At 36.2% G+C, this 21213-nt stretch overlaps 1 long non-coding RNA gene across 1 annotated transcript in view; it reads left to right on the top strand.

Annotated features, from left to right (window-relative positions):
* Positions 1 to 8516, top strand: part of LOC136786910 (uncharacterized) — a 147677-nt gene extending 139161 nt beyond the window's left edge. Inside the window, exons 2-3 of the long non-coding RNA XR_010826511.1 lie at positions 4291 to 4466; positions 7080 to 8516. This is a non-coding gene — a long non-coding RNA (uncharacterized lncRNA). The remainder of the gene's footprint in view (positions 1 to 4290; positions 4467 to 7079) is intronic.
* Positions 8517 to 21213: the final 12697 nt, after the last annotated feature.

Here is a 21213-nt window from a genome sequence, read left to right as displayed (position 1 = left end):
TCTTTACATTTTATTTCTGTAGTGTTTCATACACATTTTTTGTTTCTGTTTACTGATAAACGTGCTCTTCAAACCTGCTGCTACTGTATGTTTGCAGTATGTTTCCATTCGTAACAATTATGAATGATTTTTTCCTATGACTAGTCACTCACCTTGACTTTGATACACTGAAGTTCTTTCCTCTTGTGAGAATCAAATGTAGGAGAGTCTGTTGCTCCCATCTCTCTACATCAGAAATGTTTTTTCCAGTTCATTCTAATAAATTATTGAGTAATTGGTAACTTTTTTTTCTTTTCTTTTCTTTTTTTTTTTTGTAAATTTCCGGATCTTTGTTACACTAATATTATTCTATTGACATTTTTCTTTCAGGAATAAGTTGTTTCCCTTTTCTCTTAAAAGAATAACAAATAACAAAATCACTCATTTTTAGTCTCCAGATTCCCTATAAATTTGCATCTGACTCCATTCAGACTACTGAGTTAACTTACACTGTCATAGAGATCAGTCAGTTACAGTGAATTGCTTATGCTCTTTCCAGTACTGCCTGACAATGAGATATTTTATTTATATGTGTATAACAAATATTAAATACGAAACTCAAAGAAAATATCCATTAGCTTTCTCATTATTAACACCATGGTGATCATAGGTTTCCTGAAAAGTGTGTTTTGTCTGCATGACTCTCAACAACACGTGGTTCAAATAAATTACTTTAATGCAGAAGTAACTGTAAAGAAAATAATACAAGTAGAATAATAGGAGATTTTGTTTTGGAATCTTTTAGGTTGGAAAAGACCCTTAAGATCATCAAGTTCAACCATCAAACTAATACTACAAAGTCCTATCACTAAACCACATCCTTAAGCACCACATCCACATGTCTCTTAAATACCTCCAGGGATGGGGATTCAACCACTTCCCTGGACAGCCTCTTCCAATGCCTAACTACTCTATTCAGTAATAAATTCTTCCTGGTATCCAATCTAAACCTCCTTGGGGTCATTTTCACTTGTCACTTGAGAACGGCATTCTCATCACTGCAACTTCCATTCAGATAGTTGTAGAGAGTGGTGAGATCTCCCCTCAGCCAACTTTTCTCCACTCAAAACAGCCCCAGTTCCCTCACCTGCTCCTCAAATGTCCTGTTTTCTAGTCTCTTCACCAGTATCACTCATCTCTGAATGAGTTCCAGCAGAGGGACAATCACTTCCCTAGTCCTGTTGGCCACATTATTTCTGTTGCAATCCAAGATGCCATTGGCCTTCTTGGCCACCTGGGCATATTGATAGCTCATGTTCAGCAGATGGCTGTCTACCAGGTCTTTTGCTGCTGCACATCTTTCCAGCTACTCTTCCAAAACTCTGTACCTCTGCATTGGGTTTTACAACCCCAGTGCAAGACCCAGCACTTAACCCTTGTTTAATGTTTTGCAACTGGACTCAGCCCATCGATATACCCTGTCCAGACATCCTCTGCAAAACCTTCCTACCCTTAAGCAGATGAGCACTCTAACCCAACTTGGCGTCATCCACAAACTTACTGAGGGTGTACTTAATCCCCTCATCAATATTGTTGATAAAAGTATTAAAAAAAAAAAAAAATGGCCCCAGTATAGAGACCTGAAAAACACCTCTAGTGACCTGCTTGTCAACTGGATTTAACTCCATTCACAACAACCTTTTGGCTAACTGGCCATTCAGCCAGTATTTTACCCAGCAAACTGTATGTCCAACCAAACCTTGAGCAGCCAGTTTCTCCAGGAGAATGCTGTAGGAAACAGTATCAAATGTTTTGATAAAGTCCAATAAAAAGTTTTTATTCAAGTAGAAAAAGTTATGTGGTTATTTTTTTATTTTTATTTTTTACTCTACTGCGTGTAGTTTGAGAAATGTTTTGTTCCCTGGATGCTGCTTGGTCTTTCTATATAATTGCATGTGTACTGTCAGCTAGAATAACAACAAATTATATTTTTATTTAGGAGACAGTCCTTATCATAAAAAAATAACCCCAAACATGAAGGGATGGAGACCTGAAAAGTTGCTACTATTGTCTATTTCATGTTTCACTAAAGACTCAAGGTATTTGGGCAAAATGAAGAGTGACTTAGCATGAGATATAGCAGAATCCTCCATAAGTTTTGCATGAGGTCATGCAAAATATGGTCAGATGTTAGTTCACAAAATCTTTTTTTTTTTTTTAAAGAAAATCTAGGAATAATGAAATGCATGTGTGATTGCAAATGTTTACAAGGTATAACTTCATAAATAGAAATAATGGCACAGATTTAATTTAGAGAAAATCACTTTTTGCTTGCCAAACTGTGAGAAATAAAGTTGTGTTTTTGCAGTGGAAAATTCCACTAAACTTGCATATTCAAAAGTGATTGTGCAGGCATAACAGTGGCATAACAGTGGGGAATATGTTAATCAGATAAGGGGAAGGTCCCACTGTCCCAAAATAATGAGGATAGCTAAGAAAAACAAGATGAGCAGTGTGAAGTCAGTAAAAAACAAAAATCACAGTCCCTCTAGTCATGAGAGAAAAAAAAAAAAAAAAAGATATTACTTCTTACTTAGGTTGGTCAAATAAAATTCTACATATATGGTATAGTAATAAGGTCAAGTAGTTTGTGAACCTGTAGTCAGCCAGTGAGGAAATGGGAGGAATCAAGTGTCGGGTAATAGGGAATATAAGGTTATGATATACTTTTGCTGTGCGCTCCTGCTTGCAGAATGCCTGCCATTGCAATCACAAATAAAAATGCAGCTTCTCTGAGATTCTCTCCCAAGCCTGTGTTATTGGCTGCAGATCGTTCCTCACAAAACAAAACCTCAATACTGCTGCTATTTTGATCTGTATCTAACAGAACAGGAGAAGTTTTATATCAGTCTTAATACCTTTGTGGCTTTTGCAGACAGTGAAGTGCCAAATGAGTAGACCATGTGAAGAGCTGGATCAGATTAAGAAACAACTTAATCTCTAAGCATTTATTTAAACTTGATTGATGAACTTCTACCAATCATAAATAGTAACAAATTGTTTTAAATAAATAGTGATATTTTGCCAGGATATTTAGTCAGATGTTATAACCACTTCTTGTAGCTAAATGGTTTGTTGTTGTTTGTTTGTTTGTTTGTTACAGAAATATTTCTTTGTACTTTCTTGATTGTAAATTACATGCAATGCAGTCTACTCATTTTATCACATCTAACAGCATTATTATTATTACATGAGTACAATAAAAAAGTGATATCTCTCAGTTAAGGAACAAAAACTCTGGTAAAAATGATACAAAACAAGCCGACTTAAATTAATTGCTCGTTTACAATGTGAAGATTTTCCCATATGGTTATAATATTGTAGATGTCACTGATAAAGAATTTGTGCTTGCAGCCAGAACAAAATCATCCAGGAAATCAGTTACTAGATTAAGCAATGTGAGCACTCTGATTGCTGTTTTAAGAGCAAAAAATAAATGAACTCCATTAGGAAGTGAAAAGTGTAGTGATGCTGGTACAGTCAGATTCTAAACAGAAGGAGATGATCACTGTTTCAACCTCAATGAGCAAAAAAAAATAATGCAGATTTGTGGAAGAGCTTTTTTTTAGCTTTCTTTTCATTAATAAAGCTATCTTTCATCAGAATTTGTTGATGTAGACACTGCAAGTAGTTTCTTTGATTCACACAGCAATTTATGTATGTTAGTTAACATGTTACCTAACATATTTATTTGTAATATTTGTGAATAGGGTTCTGGAAGAAGCCTTCTAACCATTTACTATTCCTCAGTTGTTAAAATTATGCACGTTATGTAATCTTTGCTGAAATTTACAGAACCCTTCTTAAAAATAGCTGGATTTTATTTTTTGTCTCATATTCATCCTTCTGAAAGACTGTCAGATCTTTATGTGTTTCAAGATTGTTACTAGGTTACTCAGTAAGATTAGTCACAAGATTTACTCTTGAAGACCTGCCTATCAGTCTTCTTTTCAAACAACACCGATATTTGATGTCATTCATTTTCATCTACTCAGGGAAAGGTCTTTCTTCCACTTTATGGCCCAAGCCTATTAGTCTAAATTATAGTCTAAATAATATTTTTCTATCAACCACAGTTTTATTGGATCTGACTGAGGTCTGACTTGGACGCAGCTAACTTTTTTCAGTGCAGCACCTATGGTGCTGTGTTTTGAACTTGTGACTATGATAGTGTTGATAACACACCAATGTTTTTTCTGTTGCTGAACCACACTTCCACAATGTCAAGGCTTTATCTTTTTCCCACTCTAGTCTCCCTACAGTGTGTAGGCAAGAAGTCGAGAGGACAGAGCCAAGACAGCTCACTGAATTAGCCAAATGGATATTGCCATACAATGTCATGCTCAGCAATAAAAAATGTGAGGGGTGATTGTCTTCCAAGGTACCTATTGTTCAGAAAACCGCAGGGCATCGATCTGCTTGTGGTGGTGAGTGATTATCATTGCATCACCTTTTTTTCCCATTTTTAACTGTCTTTATCTCAACCCATAGTTGTTTTTTTTTGTTGTTCTCGTTGTTTTTTTTTTCCACTTTTGCTCTTCCTATTCTCTCCCTCATCACACCGAGAGGAGGGAGTGAGCAAGCAACTATGTTGGTGTTTATCTGCTTAACAGAGTCTCTGTATCACAAAGATGCATAAATTTATATTTAAAACATACATACGAATATATATACGTTTAAAACAAGCATCCAAACATGTGAGCATGTATGTGTGGGTATACATATTATGCACACAAATCTCTACAGTTCCAAGATTTTTTTTCTACAGAAAGGGATATATTTTTAGCACAACTCTCTTATAACCGTCATTCACTAATTCTTCTTGTCTTTTAACACAGACTCAGTTGAGCAGCAGCTTACATTTTTGATAAAATAGTTTAATTCAACTCCATTATGGTCCTAACAGTGTTACTAAGAAGAGACCTCAGGAAAAACTACAAAATGTCTAGGTAATAAATTCTGAAAGCAAAACATTTAGTCTTTGAGCTTCACAACAAATGGAAGCAGACAAATGGACAATCATACTGGAAGACAGTTTTGTTTGTTTGTTTCTCAAAATGAACAAACAAACATTTTGGGGACTATTGTTTATTTATTTTTATTTTTTAAACTAGAAATTGTTTAATCTTTTTGTGAAATAGGTTTGCAGTTGATACAGACGTTATTTTTCATTTATTCATTTATTCTCTTTAAGTGATAATGGCTTGACTCAACCTAATGGGATAAAAGCCTTTGTTCAAGTGCTTTATGCTTGAGTAACTCACCATCTCGGGAGAATAGTCTAATAAATATTTTCATTTTTTAATTTCAGCTATTACATGTTGTTTTTTTTTCTATGTTGAAGTGAAATTGCATCTATCAGTCCATTGAAAACATCTATTTTGGTATAAAAGGAACTATATAGATTTCCTTCTAGTATTGTAAATTTAACTAATTAAAAGTATTTTCAACTGGTTTTCTTTTCTCTTGAGCACTGTCTTTTTCTTTGGGTCTGCCACTCTCAACAAGACCATTTAGATATTTATTTTAAAGTGCTGCAAAGTCTACTTATGTCTAAGTTTTCTTAAGATACTCAGAAAAAAAATTAGTGCCTTAAATGATATAAGTATCAATTATATACATATTTTTTTCAAATTCCTGTTTTCCATTATTGATATCCATGATTTCCCCCAACTATTCCTGCTCCTTTGAAAGACAAAATTAAGAGTTGGGAATTCCAATGTAACTTCCGTGATTACAAGGACAAGACCAAATTCATCTTCCCTTTCCTTCTCTTTTGTTTGCCATTCTTTGATTTTGTGTCTGAGAGGTCACTGAGGGTTAAAAAGAGATACTTTTTTCCTTCCACTACAATGCATTGAATGTGCATCTGTGAAAAATTTATCATGAGAATACTATTTAATTCAGATACTAAGTAGCAGCAATTTAAAATTATTTATTGAACAGTAAAATCCATGTCACCATTTTCAACAGTGATTTTCTATTTTCGTGTCAACAGCCAAAAGTATCCTGGTAAATCCTGTAAAAATACTCCTGGCCTCTCTCTTTTACTTTCAGAGATCATCATAAATCCAATCACAACCCAATAAAGCTAAAATACCCAGGAAACAGAAAATAGTTGTGTATTTAAGTGCCAGCATCAGAGGCACCAGCAGGCCAAAGGCAAGTTGAAGTCCAGGCTATGCCACACTTGTGTCTTAAGGATGGAATGCATTATATGTCTTCCATCCTTGAACACTCATTCAGAAGAGGGTATACAATGCATGCTGAGGTGGCTAGAGAGGTCTTCTGACAATCAGCAGCACTTCAGTCATGAAACAAGCTGATGGCATCCACATCAGTTTTGCCTAACTTCAGCTCTTCTACCATTTCACACTAATAGTTCTGGGAGATTGTCAGCTAATGAGATTCCTTGCCTCCTAGTTCCTGTTCCATGCAGGGAATTATTTTTCAAAAAATACTAATGATACATCAGTATTTGGTTGTACATTATGCCTTTTACAGGCAGTCTATAAGGATCTTGAAAGCTTTACCCTCAGTGAATTTATATACCACTGTAATGACAGAATTTGTAAATGATGAACTGTGAGATGTCACGGACCTGTCCATGGAGAGAAAGCTCCTGAAGTGGATAAACTTTGTGATTTTACTTGCTATTAACAGGCTGACAAATATAAAATAGTTGCGAGTATATTAAGTTGGAGAGGCAAAAAATGATCAACAGGCTTTTGGTAAATCTTGGAAGCAATGTTAGAAGAGTAAGTCATTTATATGGTTGAACAAATTGTATGAGGATGTGACGCAGTGGCTTAAAAGAGGAAAAGAGGGCTGAAGTTATAATTTACCTAACTTTTTTTTTTTTTTTGTATTTGAAATAAAAGTGCTAGCATTAACAGATGACTAACAATTTTACTTATATTAAGTAATAACTCATTATGTCCTTGCTATGTAAATACAGTCTCGTAACTTGTAAACAGTGTAATGTCTTTTCTTGTATCACATCTCCTATTACACTCTAATCAAAGTATTTTCCTTTCTAGGATACCTGGGGAATTTTCCAGCCAGGTGATTTACAGAGCACTTACAGATGCTTTCTGGAAGAAATGGCAATGAAATCAGATGTTATACATCACATAGCTTTGTCATTCCTTTAAACCATTGTATCAACTAAAGGGAATTTATGTAAAAGCAGAGTATAAATAATATAAAGGACACAGAAGCTCTCTGTTGCCCCTTTTCACGGTCAAGTCATATTTGGAGCAGGCTGGAGATGGAGACAGACTGTGCAGCTGACTGGGTTGTACTGTAGTCTGTAATTACTTTATGCAAAAAGATGCAAAAAGACTTTTATATTTCTTTTGACTTTTTATATTATTTTATGCAAAAAGACTTTTATATTTCTTCCTATATTCTGATCTTCTGTAACAGAAACCCTAGTAGTTACAATCTAGAACAGCCCCCTGAACTAATACAAGAAAATTTATGATTTATCATCAGAAAGGCTTTCCTTTAGAAAGAAGCATGTGTGTCTTTTGAAGTGACACTCAGTGCACTCTTTATTTATAAAGAGGCACCAACATAACATTTGGGGGCAAACTATACAAGGACATTAAATATTTATGAGCTACTAAATAAAAAGAAATGTTATCTAAGCAATTGAGTTAGGAACGTATATTGTTATAAAATTCAGGAGGAAATAATTTTGGGTAGTTCTTCACCCTTGCAGTGCATATCAAAAATATTCTAATAATAGTTATTGTGAAGAAACATCTTAGTAAACTGACATTACACATTTCCTCCTAGGATTAGTCTGTGTGAGGTAGAGCTGGGAACCTACCATTGCCTCAGCAATTTTTTGTTGGATCTGCAGCCCTTGTGAGAGGGGACCAGTTCTCATGGTTTTGTGGAACCTTGGAAATGGAGAGCCTGTGATTTTCCAGGTAGCCTGAAATCACACGTGGAATAAACATTATTGACACTTCTCTCTGAAGGTCTTGCAGTATTCATATGTTTGATACTTAATCAAGCTATTTGTTTTTTGTCGTTTCTCCTAAGGAAATATTGACTGCTACTACACAGGATCTCCTCCAAGTATAGTTGGCAGATCCATCTCTTACCTGAACAGTAAATAAAAGTTTATGTATTGGCCTAATACTTGGTCTCTTCAAACATGTCTTCTGCTAATGATGCTGTCCATGCAAACAGAGATTGATGTTTAATCCTCAATATATAACTCCTTATAGACTGAACAAGTATTTAATACAAAAGCACAGACAATTATGTTTTGTTCAAACACAAAGGAGAATAACACATATAGTTTACTAATTTCACATGGCTAACCTTAACAAAAACAAATGACATCAGAATGACAATGAATTTGGTGTTAACTGGTCTTAAATTCACATGCTGGTGTTAAAGAACAGCTCACAAATGTTAAAGAGAAAAAAAAAAGGAAATGGAAATCTACAAATATACAGGTGGATATTACATTCAGACATTAAAAAAAAAAAAATTCAGTTACACTGTTTTAAAGGGGAGATACAGCTGAATTTGAAGACATTTATATTGAGAAAACCTTTTTAGATCAATACTTCCTGATCTGTCATGTTAAGTAGAGAAAAAGCAAAAAGAGCTTTAAGACTACTTTGTGTTTGCTCTAATTTAGAGCATATAGAAACATATTATGAGATTGCCATGTAGATAATGAACATGAAACACAGGAAGTTTCAGACAATTTCTCTTGGAATCCTGCCTCTTAACTCTCACGTGTAGGTATTCTTCGTGTTAATCTTGGCTACTAGACAATGCATGGCCCATATATAATAGGCATGTGTGACAGCCAGAGATGCTGGAATAGATGTTCTATTCTTTATTATATTATATGCAGATTATATTTGATGTCTGCAAGGTAGGAAAATAGGCATAATTGGAAAAAAAAAAAAAAAAAAAAGTCATAGACCTAGGGACTCAACAACTATTATCATGGGCAAAAAAGACTCAGCACAGGGAGATTAAAATAATTTATTGCCTACCACTAGCAGACTAAAGCAGTGAGAAACTAAAAGCAAACTGAAAACACCTCCTCCCCATCCACCCTCTTGTATTTTCTTCCCCCCCATGCAGCACAGGGGAACAGGGAATGGGGGTGTACTGGGTCTGGCTGGGATGGAGTTAACTTTCTCTGCAGCAGCCCACACAGCGCTGTGCTCTGCACTTGCAGCTAGAACAGCACTCGTATCACACCAGTGTTTTGTCTATTGCTGAGCAGTGCTGGCACAGCATCAGGACTCCCTCCAACAACCCCCGCAGGAACCGGTAGGCTGGGAGTGCGCAAGACCGGAGGGGGCTACATCACCAGGGCAACTGACCGAAACCAACCAAAGGGAATATTCCATGCCCTATGATGTCACACTCAGCAATAAAAGGTGGGAAAGGGGAAGGAGAGAGGGGCTTTTGTTATGAAAACATCTGTTGTCCCAAACCACTGCTATGTGCATTGAGGCCCTGCTTCCCGAGATGTGGCCAAACATCGTTCATTGATGGGAAGTAGAGAGCAATTTCTTTTCTCTCTCCGTGTTTCTGTGTGGCCTTTACTTTTCCCTTTAATTAAATTATCTTTATCTCAACCGGTGAGTTTTTTGTTGTTTTTTTTTTTTTTTCTTTCCAGCATACTTTCTTCTTCTCCTCTTCTTCTAAAGAGGAGGAATAAGAGAGCAGTTGTGGTGGAATTTAGCTGAACAGCAAGGTAAAGCCACCACAGGGGCTGAGATTAGTCCCTAACACTTTGTCTCCACTGTTCCTTCATGGTCACTCTCTGCCCTTTTGGAACTGGCTGGAGCTCATTCTGATCTGACATGGGGCAACTTCTATTCTCTTCTCACAGAGGCCACCCCTTCTAACAAACACATGCCACATAAACACAATACTGGACTTAATATTTAACTGCAATTAAGTTTCAGAATTAAATAAATAATAGGGAGGCCAGGTGTTTGGGGATAAGAGGGTAGAATTTATGGGAGGAGATATGGTTCAAAACAAGTGAGCAAGATTTCACAGTTTTGTCAGAGTCTAATTACCACTGAGTAGAGCTTCAATATATGTAGATATATCAAAAGTGTGAAAGAGAATCTATCAATGAGCTCTTTAATGAAGCAGAACTCCTATTTGTTGTGAGGAAAGGTAAAAATGTTAGCTCAAATTGTGAACAGGTTCTTCTCAATTTTTGTAATTACTTTGGTTTAATTCATGATATATTTCATACTCTGAACAGATTGAAAGCTACTCCATGCGTATTCCTACTCTTTCTGACTTTTTAAATGAAATTTTACTGTCTTAGATTTCAGCCATCTTCAAACTTGCCACAAAGGGATGTTTCACAGGCAAAGGACAGAAAAGCAAGGGGCACTAGGCCACCAGATTGCACACCTGTTCAAGTCCCACAGGTATTGTTAATTTCCCCTGTGCACCCCAACACAGCACATGGAGACCCAGCAGTATACACTAGGGCACTTTTTTTTCTTTTTTTTACTATTTTTTTGGAATCATTCCCAGCTTTATTACATTCTGATTTGCCCAAGAAAATCAAAACAAAACAAAACAACCCCCACAGCTCTTTCTTGTATTAGGCCTAGAGTAATTTGTTTAAATATTATGTTTAAATGCAATTACTCTCAGACATTATGCGATGCCAAAAGACCCCAGAGATCTGCCTATCTACTTCTGTTGCTTGTCTGGAACGGGTATTCAGAAAGAAAACTATTATCATCAAAAACATCTGGATTTCAGTTGGTGAGCTGGAGCAATAGTAAAACCAAAAGATATGCACTACACATTCTCACATTGCAACACCCTCTGCTGTGAACAAATAAATGGTCTGTGTGAAAGGTAATTAGAGAGTGTCTTTAAAATAATATTATAGCATCATAGCAGAGAGTTGCAGGTCATGACCATACTGTGAAGCAGAAGAAAGTGCAGATTTCCTTAACTAGCCCTGACTGATTCAGGTCTGTAGCAACCAGCAGGGTAGTTAAATCCAAGCAGTATTCTGTTTGACCTGATTAATCACGCAAACAGAGATATAGTATTACTGGGACTGAATCATAAAAAACATGCATGGTGCTATGCTGCACCACATAGAAATGATTGCTTGCTCCAAACAGAATGAATGTCTATCACAATATTGTATTCTGTAGTACAATCTTTTTCATTTTCAAAGGGGAGTTTTGCAAGGATTTATTATTATGATTATCACAACAAAATAGGCTTTTTTTCTTTTTCTTTTATTTTTTTCTTTTCTTTTTTTTTCAGGAGTAAGTATATCAGTGTTTGTAATAAAATTAAATTAGGGGATGTCTTAATTGGAACTGAATTTTGGAATAATCTGAGCATTGTTTCTTGAAATGTTAGTGTTATTTGTGACAATATGTGATTATATTTTGCTTTTAAGTAAAATGCTTCTTAGGTTGTAGGGTTTCAATATGTATTATTTTTCAAAAACAAGTCAGATATTTCTTTGGGCTATGCAGTAATGCAGATTAAAATCTGATTTTAGGGAAACACATTTCTTATAAAGTGATATGATGGAAAATGTTCTTTCTCTTCTACATGAAAGTCACATAATTACCACATCATTTTTCAGTATTCTTATTACCCTTTTACATGCTCAGTTGAATAAATTCCACTGAACATAAAAGAATTACACTAATTCATAATAGCCAAGCATTCACACATTATTGTCAGTCACTTCGCAATTGGCCATAAAGAATTCTCACCAGATAAATCTGACTTCTAAAATTCTGGGAAATATGTTTTCCACTCTGGAGGCTAAATCCTGGGAGACACTACAAATCCAGGAGTTGTTAGTGGGATTAGAGCAACACTCCATGCCTGTAGGTTTCATATTGAAATCAGGCTATGTAAGTGTTTGTGAAATTTGTACCATAAAGAGAAAAAGATAAAAGTGTTTTCAATATGCAGTTTAGACTCCAGAAGTAGCAAGAGATTAAATTAGTCACTGGCAGAGATCAGAAGACTGATCTCTATTTTCAATGATTATAGCAGAAGCTTAGAAGAGCAAGATATCTGAGTGAGGTGATTAATTTAGGTAGCTATATTTGTAGTGTGAACACACTTCAGATTCTAAAGATAGGTGTTGAAATTAATGCAGAAACTCTCAAACATAATTGTATTTCAATGTGGTGATGTTTTTTTGGTTCATTATGGGATATTTGTGGAATGAATGAGTCATTCTAAACTCAAGTCTATTAACGGAATAGAAGACTGTTGCTGGTGTGTGATAATGTCATAACATACTAATAGTAAGAATACCAAGAATCGTGTTCTGCAAACTCTTTTTTTTTTCCCAGGTTCTACAACCTACAACCAGAATATACAATATAATACCCTAAAGCAGTTAAGAAGGCCTTAATCCTCCCTCCCTCCCTCCCTCCCTTCCTCCCTCCTTCCTTCCTTCCTTCCTTCTTTCCTTCCTTCCTTCCTTCCTTCCTTCCTTCCTTCCTTCCTTCCTTCCTTCCTTCCTTCCTTCCTTCCTTCCTTCCTTCCTTCCTTCCTTCCTTCCTTCCTTCCTTCCTTCCTTCCTTCCTTCCTTCCTTCCTTCCCTCCCTCCCTCCTTCCTTCCTTCCTTCCTTCCCCTTCCTTCTCTTTCCTTCCTTCCTTCTGTCTTATCTTTCTTTCTTCCATGTTACTTTCCTTCCTTCTCTCCTTGCATGCCTTCCCTCATTGCCTGCGTTCCTGTCTTCCTTTCATTCAAAAAGGAATAGTTTCTTCCTCCTGTTATCCCTCCTCTTGTGTAACAAAACTGTGGTTACAGCACTCGTCCAGATTTAATTATTTCCTATGGCTGAAGCAATTTGGATGCACACTTCCCATCTCCAATAAGAACATTGTTACTTGAAAGTTATATAGTGGAAAAGACGATCACCATTCTGTCAAGAAAAGTCCATGTATTTCAATGTTTCTAACAAAGTCCATACTAAATTCCTGACCCAGAGCAGTACAGATTTAGAGCAATTCAATGCTGCTTCTCATAATTTGACAATTCATTTAGCTCCCCCTACCTTGTAAATGTTTTAGAAGTAGAATTGGATAGATAGGTTGGTGACTGCAGTCTCATGTCATATAGTCATTTAGTAGTGTTAATTAGAGGAAAAGCTAAGAGCTCTTCTAAGCCTACACAATTCTATGGTTTATGCCATGCCAGCTGTGTGCAAAGTACATTAAATTTTCTTAGTACCATAATGTTTATTTCAGAATTTCCTTAGTAAAATAAATATGATACACATGACACTTTTATAACCCTACAAATATAAAATTTTGATAAAGTAAATTTATTAAGTTTATTAAATAAATAGGGAATATATTTTAAAAATATGTAAACAATTGCCTACTTGTATGCATAAATTCACCTTTTAAAATATATATATATATCAATATTGTTACTAAATTAATTCTGTACCTCTAACCTACAGTCATTCTAGCTTTTCTGTATATCTTCTTAATTATAAACAAAACAAACCTGTAGGTGGAAACTTATGATGAAGGAAGTACTTCTTTCTACAGTAAGGTTTATTAAGTCACTCTGACAATAGTAGCAAAAGTGACATATAAGGTCTGCAAATATCACCGACATCAGTATTTAATGAACTGTGACTGCTGACTTTTTTTTGGTGTGCAGTAAAAAAAAAAAAAGTTTCCACTGTAATTTCCACGCTATAGTCACATTGATTAACATAAGAGCAGAGGGAAGGGAAGGGAAGGGAAGGGAAGGGAAGGGAAGGGAAGGGAAGGGAAGGGAAGGGAAGGGAAGGGAAGGGAAGGGAAGGGAAGGGAAGGGGGAAGGGAAGGGAAGGGAAGGGAAGGGAAGGGAAGGGAAGGGAAGGGAAGGGAAGGGAAGGGAAGGGAAGGGAAGGGAAGGGAAGGGAAGGGAAGGGAAGGGAAGGGAAGGGAAGGGAAGGGAAGGGAAGGGAAGGGAAGGGAAGGGAAGGGAAGGGAAGGGAAGGGAAGGGAAGGGAAGGGAAGGGAAGGGAAGGGAAGGGAAGGGAAGGGAAGGGAAGGGAAGGGAAGGGAAGGGAAGGGAAGGGAAATAAGTTGAAATTATTTGATATAATAAATTGAATGATAGTTTTTGCTGGTTTAGTTTTTTTTTTTTTTTTTTTTAAGGGATGGTGTCCATAGATGATTGAGAATACATCTGAGCCCAACTCTCTTGAGTTTTAATGTTAGCATACATCATCAATTGAATATTCTGTTCTGGGGAAAGAAATCTGTACCTTCCTTTTATTAAAGACTGCAAACTACTGTATTTCTGCACTTTTTGAAAATAAACAAATAAATAAATGTACTTTAAAATCACTTAGAGTTAACAGGTTGCTTTCAAAAAGTTTTTATTCTCTTTTGTGATACAGTATCTGCACAAGGCAGTTGTAAATGATTTAAAGTTTATTTTCTGTCCTTAAAACCCTGCTGAAAAGAATTAGAAAAATCTTACATGTGTATTCTGATGACATTTAAGGTTGATATGCTAAAGTCGATGGTATGTTTTCAAATTATTTACACAATAATCAGAAATTAAAATATCATCTTGAACATAAGCACATAAATTATCTGCAAATGTATGGAAGATGATGGCATATTGTAGTGGGTTTATGTGGCAAGGTTTTGGTAGTGGGGGGACTGTAGGGATGACCTCTGTGAGAAGAATCCAGAAGCTGCCCCATTTTAGATAACAGCAATTTGTAGCTGGCTCCAAAGGGACCTGCTGCTGGCCAGCGCAGAGCCACTAAGTGATGTCGTTTGTGCCTCTGTAAGAGCATATTTAAGAAAGGGGAACAGATGCTGCACAACAGCAGTTGGGAGAGATGGGAGTGAGAAACAGCCCTGTAGACAACAAGGTTAGTGAAGAAGGAGGGCAGGAGGTGCTCCAGGCAGGCAGCAGCAGTTCCCCTGCGGCCTGTGCAGGGAGAGGCCCCTGGTGGAGCAGGCTGTCCCCCTGCAGCCCATGGGTCCCACACGGAGCAGATCTCCACACTGCAGCCCGTGGAGGAGCCCCCGGTGGAGCAGGTGGATGTGGCCTGGAGGAGGCTGCGGCCCATGGAGAGCCCCTGCAGGAGCAGGCCCCAGGCCAGAGCTGCGGCTTGTGACATACAATGTCTGAGCAGTTTGCTCCACACAGACAGTCCCCGTGGTACAGCCCCATGTTGAAGCAGTTCTTGAAGAGCTGCAGCCTGTGGGCAGCCCCCGCAGGACCAGTTTGGGAAGGACGGCATCCCGTGGGAGGGACCCCGTGTGGAGCTGGGGCAGAGTGACCGTGAAGGAGCGGCAGAGGTGAAGTGCTATAGCCTGACTGCAGCCCCCATCCCCCTGTTCTGCAGTGCCTCTTGGGGGGAGGAGGTGGAAGAGAGTGGATGGAGGAAAGATATTTTATTTTCTTTGTTTCTCACTGCTCTAGTCTGTTAGTAACAGAAAATATATTATTTTAATCTCCCTATGCTGAGTCTGTTTTGCCCGTGACGATAATTGTTGAGTGATCTTCCTGTCCTTATCTCAATCCCTGAGCCCTTTGCATCACATTTTCTCGCCCTTTCCCTTTGAGGAGGGGGAGCTAGAGAGCAGTTGTGGTGGAGCTCAGCTGCCCAGCTGGGTAAAACCACCACACATATATGAGGCAAGATTTTCCTAATTCTTCTGTTTCACACCTTCATTATATTATAGCAATTTCCCCAAACGTATTTTCTTCTCATATGATTACTAATAATTCAGTATTCAATTAACAGTAAGTTAAAAGGAAGCTATAAGCAAGTAATCTTTGCTCTTTGGTTATAATCCATTTAAACTACTAATATAAACTGAGCAGTGTCAAACTTTATTAACAAATGGGGAATAAGATAAGGAATTATATATTTGTGTGTATAACATATATTATTATTATATATTTGTATATCAACACTTTGTATATCTAATCTCATCAGCATTTAGGTAAATTTAGACTTTTTATCAGTTACCAAAGCATTCATACTCATAGTAAACAAAATTAATATTTTTAATAAAATTTTGAATGCTATTCTGCAAAATAAATGTTCTGAACTGAATCAGCTCTCTAGTTCTGTTATCTGTATTGGTTAGATGTGCATAACTGCAATGCTAGTTCAGACACTTTGTAGACACAAGTCTATGCTTAACAAATAGGACTCAATATACTTACTTAACCATATGTAGATATGCTAAGGTATCCTCCCTCCACCTCCAGCTGCTGATGGAATAGGTTCTATAGGTTATCTCAAATGGTTCTTGTTTATATCCAATAAATTTATAGTGCTGTGACTCAAATAATTTGATCGTGCTTAAGTGTCAGGTGCAATTTGAAATGCCAAGAGTATCCAAGGCCTCTGTCAGGAAAGACAGACAACAAAGGGGATACTCGTGGTCATCCAGAGCAGTACAGGAGATAAAGGCGTATAGACCATATCTGCAAAAGTCATAGAAATAGCACTAGATGACTTTGTGTGAATCAAACTCTGAGGGGTAGATTCAACATGCTTAAACAGGGGTGCATATTGCTATTTGACCTGCTCTAGGATGCCCAAGAATATACATATTTGTCAGATACAAAATTATAGAATCTTAGAATCATTAAGGTTGGAAAAGACCTTCAAGATCATCTGTTCCAACCATCACTCTACCACCAATGTTACCCACTAAACCATGTCCCCAAGCACCAGGTCCAGTCTTTCCTTGAACACCCCCATGGGCAGTGACTCCACCATTTCATCTAGGTTGGATCATGTAAAATCATCTAGGCTGGAAGAGACCTTCAGGATTATGAAGTCCAGCCATCAACCTGACCTACCAAGTCCTATCACTAAATCACAATCTTTAGTGCCACATCCACACCCTTCTTAAATACCTCCAGGGAATACCACTTCGTTGGGCAGCCTGTTCCAATGCTTGACCACACTCTCCATGAAGAAATTATACCTAATGTCCAACCTAAACCTCCTCTGACACAACTTAAGACCATTTCCTTGTGTTCTATACAGCAGTTTGCCAGAAATCTTCACCTATTTGTAACAAGCCAAGTTATAAAGACCAAGTCAGCCACTCATAGCACCTATGCTGATTTTAGATAGCTACATTTAGGAAGTACTGCTTAGATATTATTGATGTCACATATGATGCAACCCAGCTACAAATCTTAGTCCCTGTTAGGAAGAATAAGGCTTTAAACTAATACTTTTGATATTTGGGTTATCAGTGTGCCTATTAATAGGAGAAATGCACAGTAACTGAGTATAATCAGAATCCACATATGATGAATGAAAATTGTGCCTCTTCATTTACTTGTCTACAGTGTGCGTATCTTAAAAAATATAATTCTTACTTTCCAAATGGTATGATACTGAATGGAGTAACTTACCACATTTTTCAAAAAAAAAATTGCATAATTCAGCACTCTACTGAACTCATTAATCTCCATTCCAGCAAATTCAGATCAATTTTAAATTGTGGGTGCTTATAGCTGACTTAAGTAAAAATCATAAATTTACCATGGTAAGATTTTTAGCATAGCAAGAGTTAACTTATTAATTTTGGTAATGCAAAGTAGTTATTTTACCTCGGTCTTCATATTTGTTTGTGAAAGTTTAGAGATACAATCAATTTTCTGTAAAATTGCAAACTTCATTAATCTGGCAGATAATAAGAAAGTCATGTTCATACTTTACTTTGCATATGGAAATTTGATTTTGGTTGCAATCTTTCTGAATAGAGAAGAGCTTTTATCACAGAAAATTTAATATTTAATTCCAAACTTAAGGTTGCAGATGTGGTAGATAAATCTTTACCTCTATTATATAGTTGAGAAAAATTTACATGACCCATCTCAGAAAAATATCACCTAATAAATCATCTTGTGTCCCATATACAATTCAATCATCTGTTGGCATAGAAACTAGGCTCAACATTGTCTCTAGTAGACAGAAAGCAGTGCAAAACCTTTAATCCTTTCAAGCTGTTATTCCTAACTGCCTTCTACTCTGAAAACTGAGGTCTAGAAATGGTTATAGGAGAGTAAGCCAAATAAATCAGGATGACTGTAATTCTTGCCTTGAATTCTTACAGGCCTCTTTTGTAAATAACCATAAAACATCGCAACTGCGTGTTTGGCTTTCGTCTATATTTTGTCTTTACTACTTCAATCCACATACTGAAATCACCTGTTTAATTGAAGGAATCCTTCAGAGTTCAGCTAATTTGATCAGTAGTAGTAAAGTGAATGTTTCTGATGCTTAGGGTAATAATTCATAGAAAAATAAAGCAAAACTTATCACTCAGTATATATATATATATTTATTTTTTTCAGAGCAGTTACTCTCATTCTGCTTTTATCCAGTTTCAGTAACCCAAGTATGACAATATGAACCAACCACTGCAGTGAAGATAGAGTCTACGCATAGAAAACACAGACATGCTATTCCACTAAGTTAAACTTACTGAAATATCATCATTGCTATGGAGACCACAAAACTCACATATTTTATCATCATCCCACAGTCAACACAATATAGCTAGATAAATCAGGTAAGATAAATAGTCTGTACTTTGTAAAAAAAAAATCTTCCAGCTATCAGTAATGAGAATTATAAACAAAAGAAAACACATGGAAAGATATTATTTAATGAAACTCTAGAATTTATTTCATTAGAACTTAACCAGGTATCTGGGATCTCCTGAAAGTTTGTTTATAAGCATGATTCATCCACCCATTTAAACCTATATATTCAGACTGGAACACTAAAATGGTGTTTATTCTCATAAGTTGACCCAACATATTATCTAGGTGGGATACAGTTGTCTTTTCTGAGAGCAAACACAGCTTGCTCGCTTGTTCTCCATCATACATGGGAGATCAGATCCCTGGACATATTGCTCTTGGGGCTAGTAGTTTCCAGGGTGCAGGTGTTACAGAGCCAACCAAATGCCTGTTTTACCTATGTGAATTCAGGCTGTTTGGTACTGGCTTGTGTCAGTGCCAAGAGGTACATCCAGTTTAAATTACTAGTAGGGACATTTATGTACATAGAGTTTGCTTAAGTATACTTCCATCTATAATATAAGTACAAATTCTATCATTGATTTTTGATCGCTGTCAAGCAAAGAATCTAGAAAAAATAATGCACTGTAACAATTTCTTGTATGATATATATTTTCAAATATATTGGTTATGCCCAGAGTGAATATGTCTAAATTATTCTGAATACAGCTGTCGGAGAATATCGAAACCCCAAGTGTGTCACAACTCAAGTTCAGTTTAAGACAGGTCAAGACAGAAGCTTTAAGCTTAACACAGAAGTTGCGTTCTTGGAAAAAACGGACTCCAGACAATCACTTATATGTTAATAAGGCCAAGTACCCATGCCTGTGAGGGATGGACTCCTTAAGTAGCTTGTTAATTGCCACATTTAACAAGATGGAAAGATGGCTCTTGGTGTAGCTTGTGGAAGTGGCACACCCAGTATTATTTCAGCTCAGAAGTGGGGATTGAAAACAATCACAGACTGCTACCTTTTAGACAAAAGGTATCTGAATAAACGTATTAGCTAGACCTCTAAAATCTTAAATATTAATAATTTTCCCACCACAGGTCAAGTTCAAGACGCTGTTATATATAAATTGAAAAATATTTCAGCTACACTGAATCCAAGTAAGTAGCTGAGTATAGCATGATTAAAAGTTGGAGTTCACCCATCTTTCTTGGACCATGAGGCAACACAGGAACCATGATTCATTTTTATTAACTTCACAGTATTTTTTTATTAACTTCATTATTAACTTCATAGGCCCTGAAATATATAATATTATATAATACTTTAATATTATATATATATATAATATCTAATATTATATAATACTTTAATATATATATATATTAGTAAAGGTTGAACGTCTAGAATCCAGGAAATATAGGTGTCAGTTATACTGTAACCACTGTAGAATGTCCATGCCATGCATAGTGTGCCTTGGCAATTTACAGATTCATCAGTAAAGGATAAATTTGCAGACTGAAATAATTCTTTGAAAACCGGTACTAAGATTTTACCTTGCAGCTCATTGCTCTGTAGTACATTTGTTCCATGTTGTAGAATAACATAATGTTCTGTTCATTATCTACCTTCTGAATAACTTATACAAGGAAAGTATGCACAGTAGTATTTAGCTCCCTTTAGAACAGTAACAACTGCTTGAAACTATTCATAGGTATTTTCTATGTCTTATTTATTTACCCAAGAATGCCAATTGACAAAATATTTACTGCTCATCAAAAATTCATTGCCCAAACCCTTTAATTTTTGTGGAAATTATTGATAATTTTAATGTTGTTTCTCTTGCAGCAAAATATTCTCAGGACAGCAAAAGTACATAATATACATGATGCGATTAGTGAAAAAAAAGATAAGATACTTTGAATAACTGTTTACTTATAAACAATATTTTTCATTCAGTCTTCTAAGAAAAATGGTTTTCTTTAAAATGAAATTGACACTACTCATATCTAGGACACTTAGGTGGATAAATAAGATAATTTAAGTCACCCTATTGGTAAAGCAGATAGATTCCAATCTGAGTCAGAATCTGCTGTAATATAGGACTGTTCCCTCCAACTGGTCTGCAGTTGTTCCTGTTTGTTTGTTGCCCAAGTTTGGTACTGTGTCTGAATTGATATCTAACTTTTGCTATCCAATAGAAACAAAGTATGTGGACTTTTTACATTTTATATGTCATTCTAAACTTAAACTCTTTGTGAATGCCACCAGCTGCTGAGAATTCCAAAATATCATAGGCCAGTCACAATATAATGCTCTTTAAAAAAAAAAAAAAAAAAGAAAATAATCCAAAGTTGCTAAATAGCTCACATATTTGGCAGATGGGTGCCCATTCCCTTACTAATTCTAATAATAAAATAAACTTTCAAAATACTATTTTTAAACTATATTCCTAAATCTCTTTGGACAACAACAACAGAAAAAGGAGCTTAAGTTATAGTTTATTATTTCTTAGAAAACAGCTCAATGAAAACGATTCTCAGCAGATAATATGATAGCAGCTACTGTATTAAGCTTTGTAATTCTCAAAGCATGCTTTCTTTTCAGGGTACCCCTT

Source organism: Anser cygnoides, chromosome 1, assembly GCF_040182565.1.
Source record: "Anser cygnoides isolate HZ-2024a breed goose chromosome 1, Taihu_goose_T2T_genome, whole genome shotgun sequence".
Taxonomy (NCBI): domain Eukaryota; kingdom Metazoa; phylum Chordata; class Aves; order Anseriformes; family Anatidae; genus Anser; species Anser cygnoides.
This window is presented reverse-complemented; position numbering and strand designations above follow the sequence as displayed.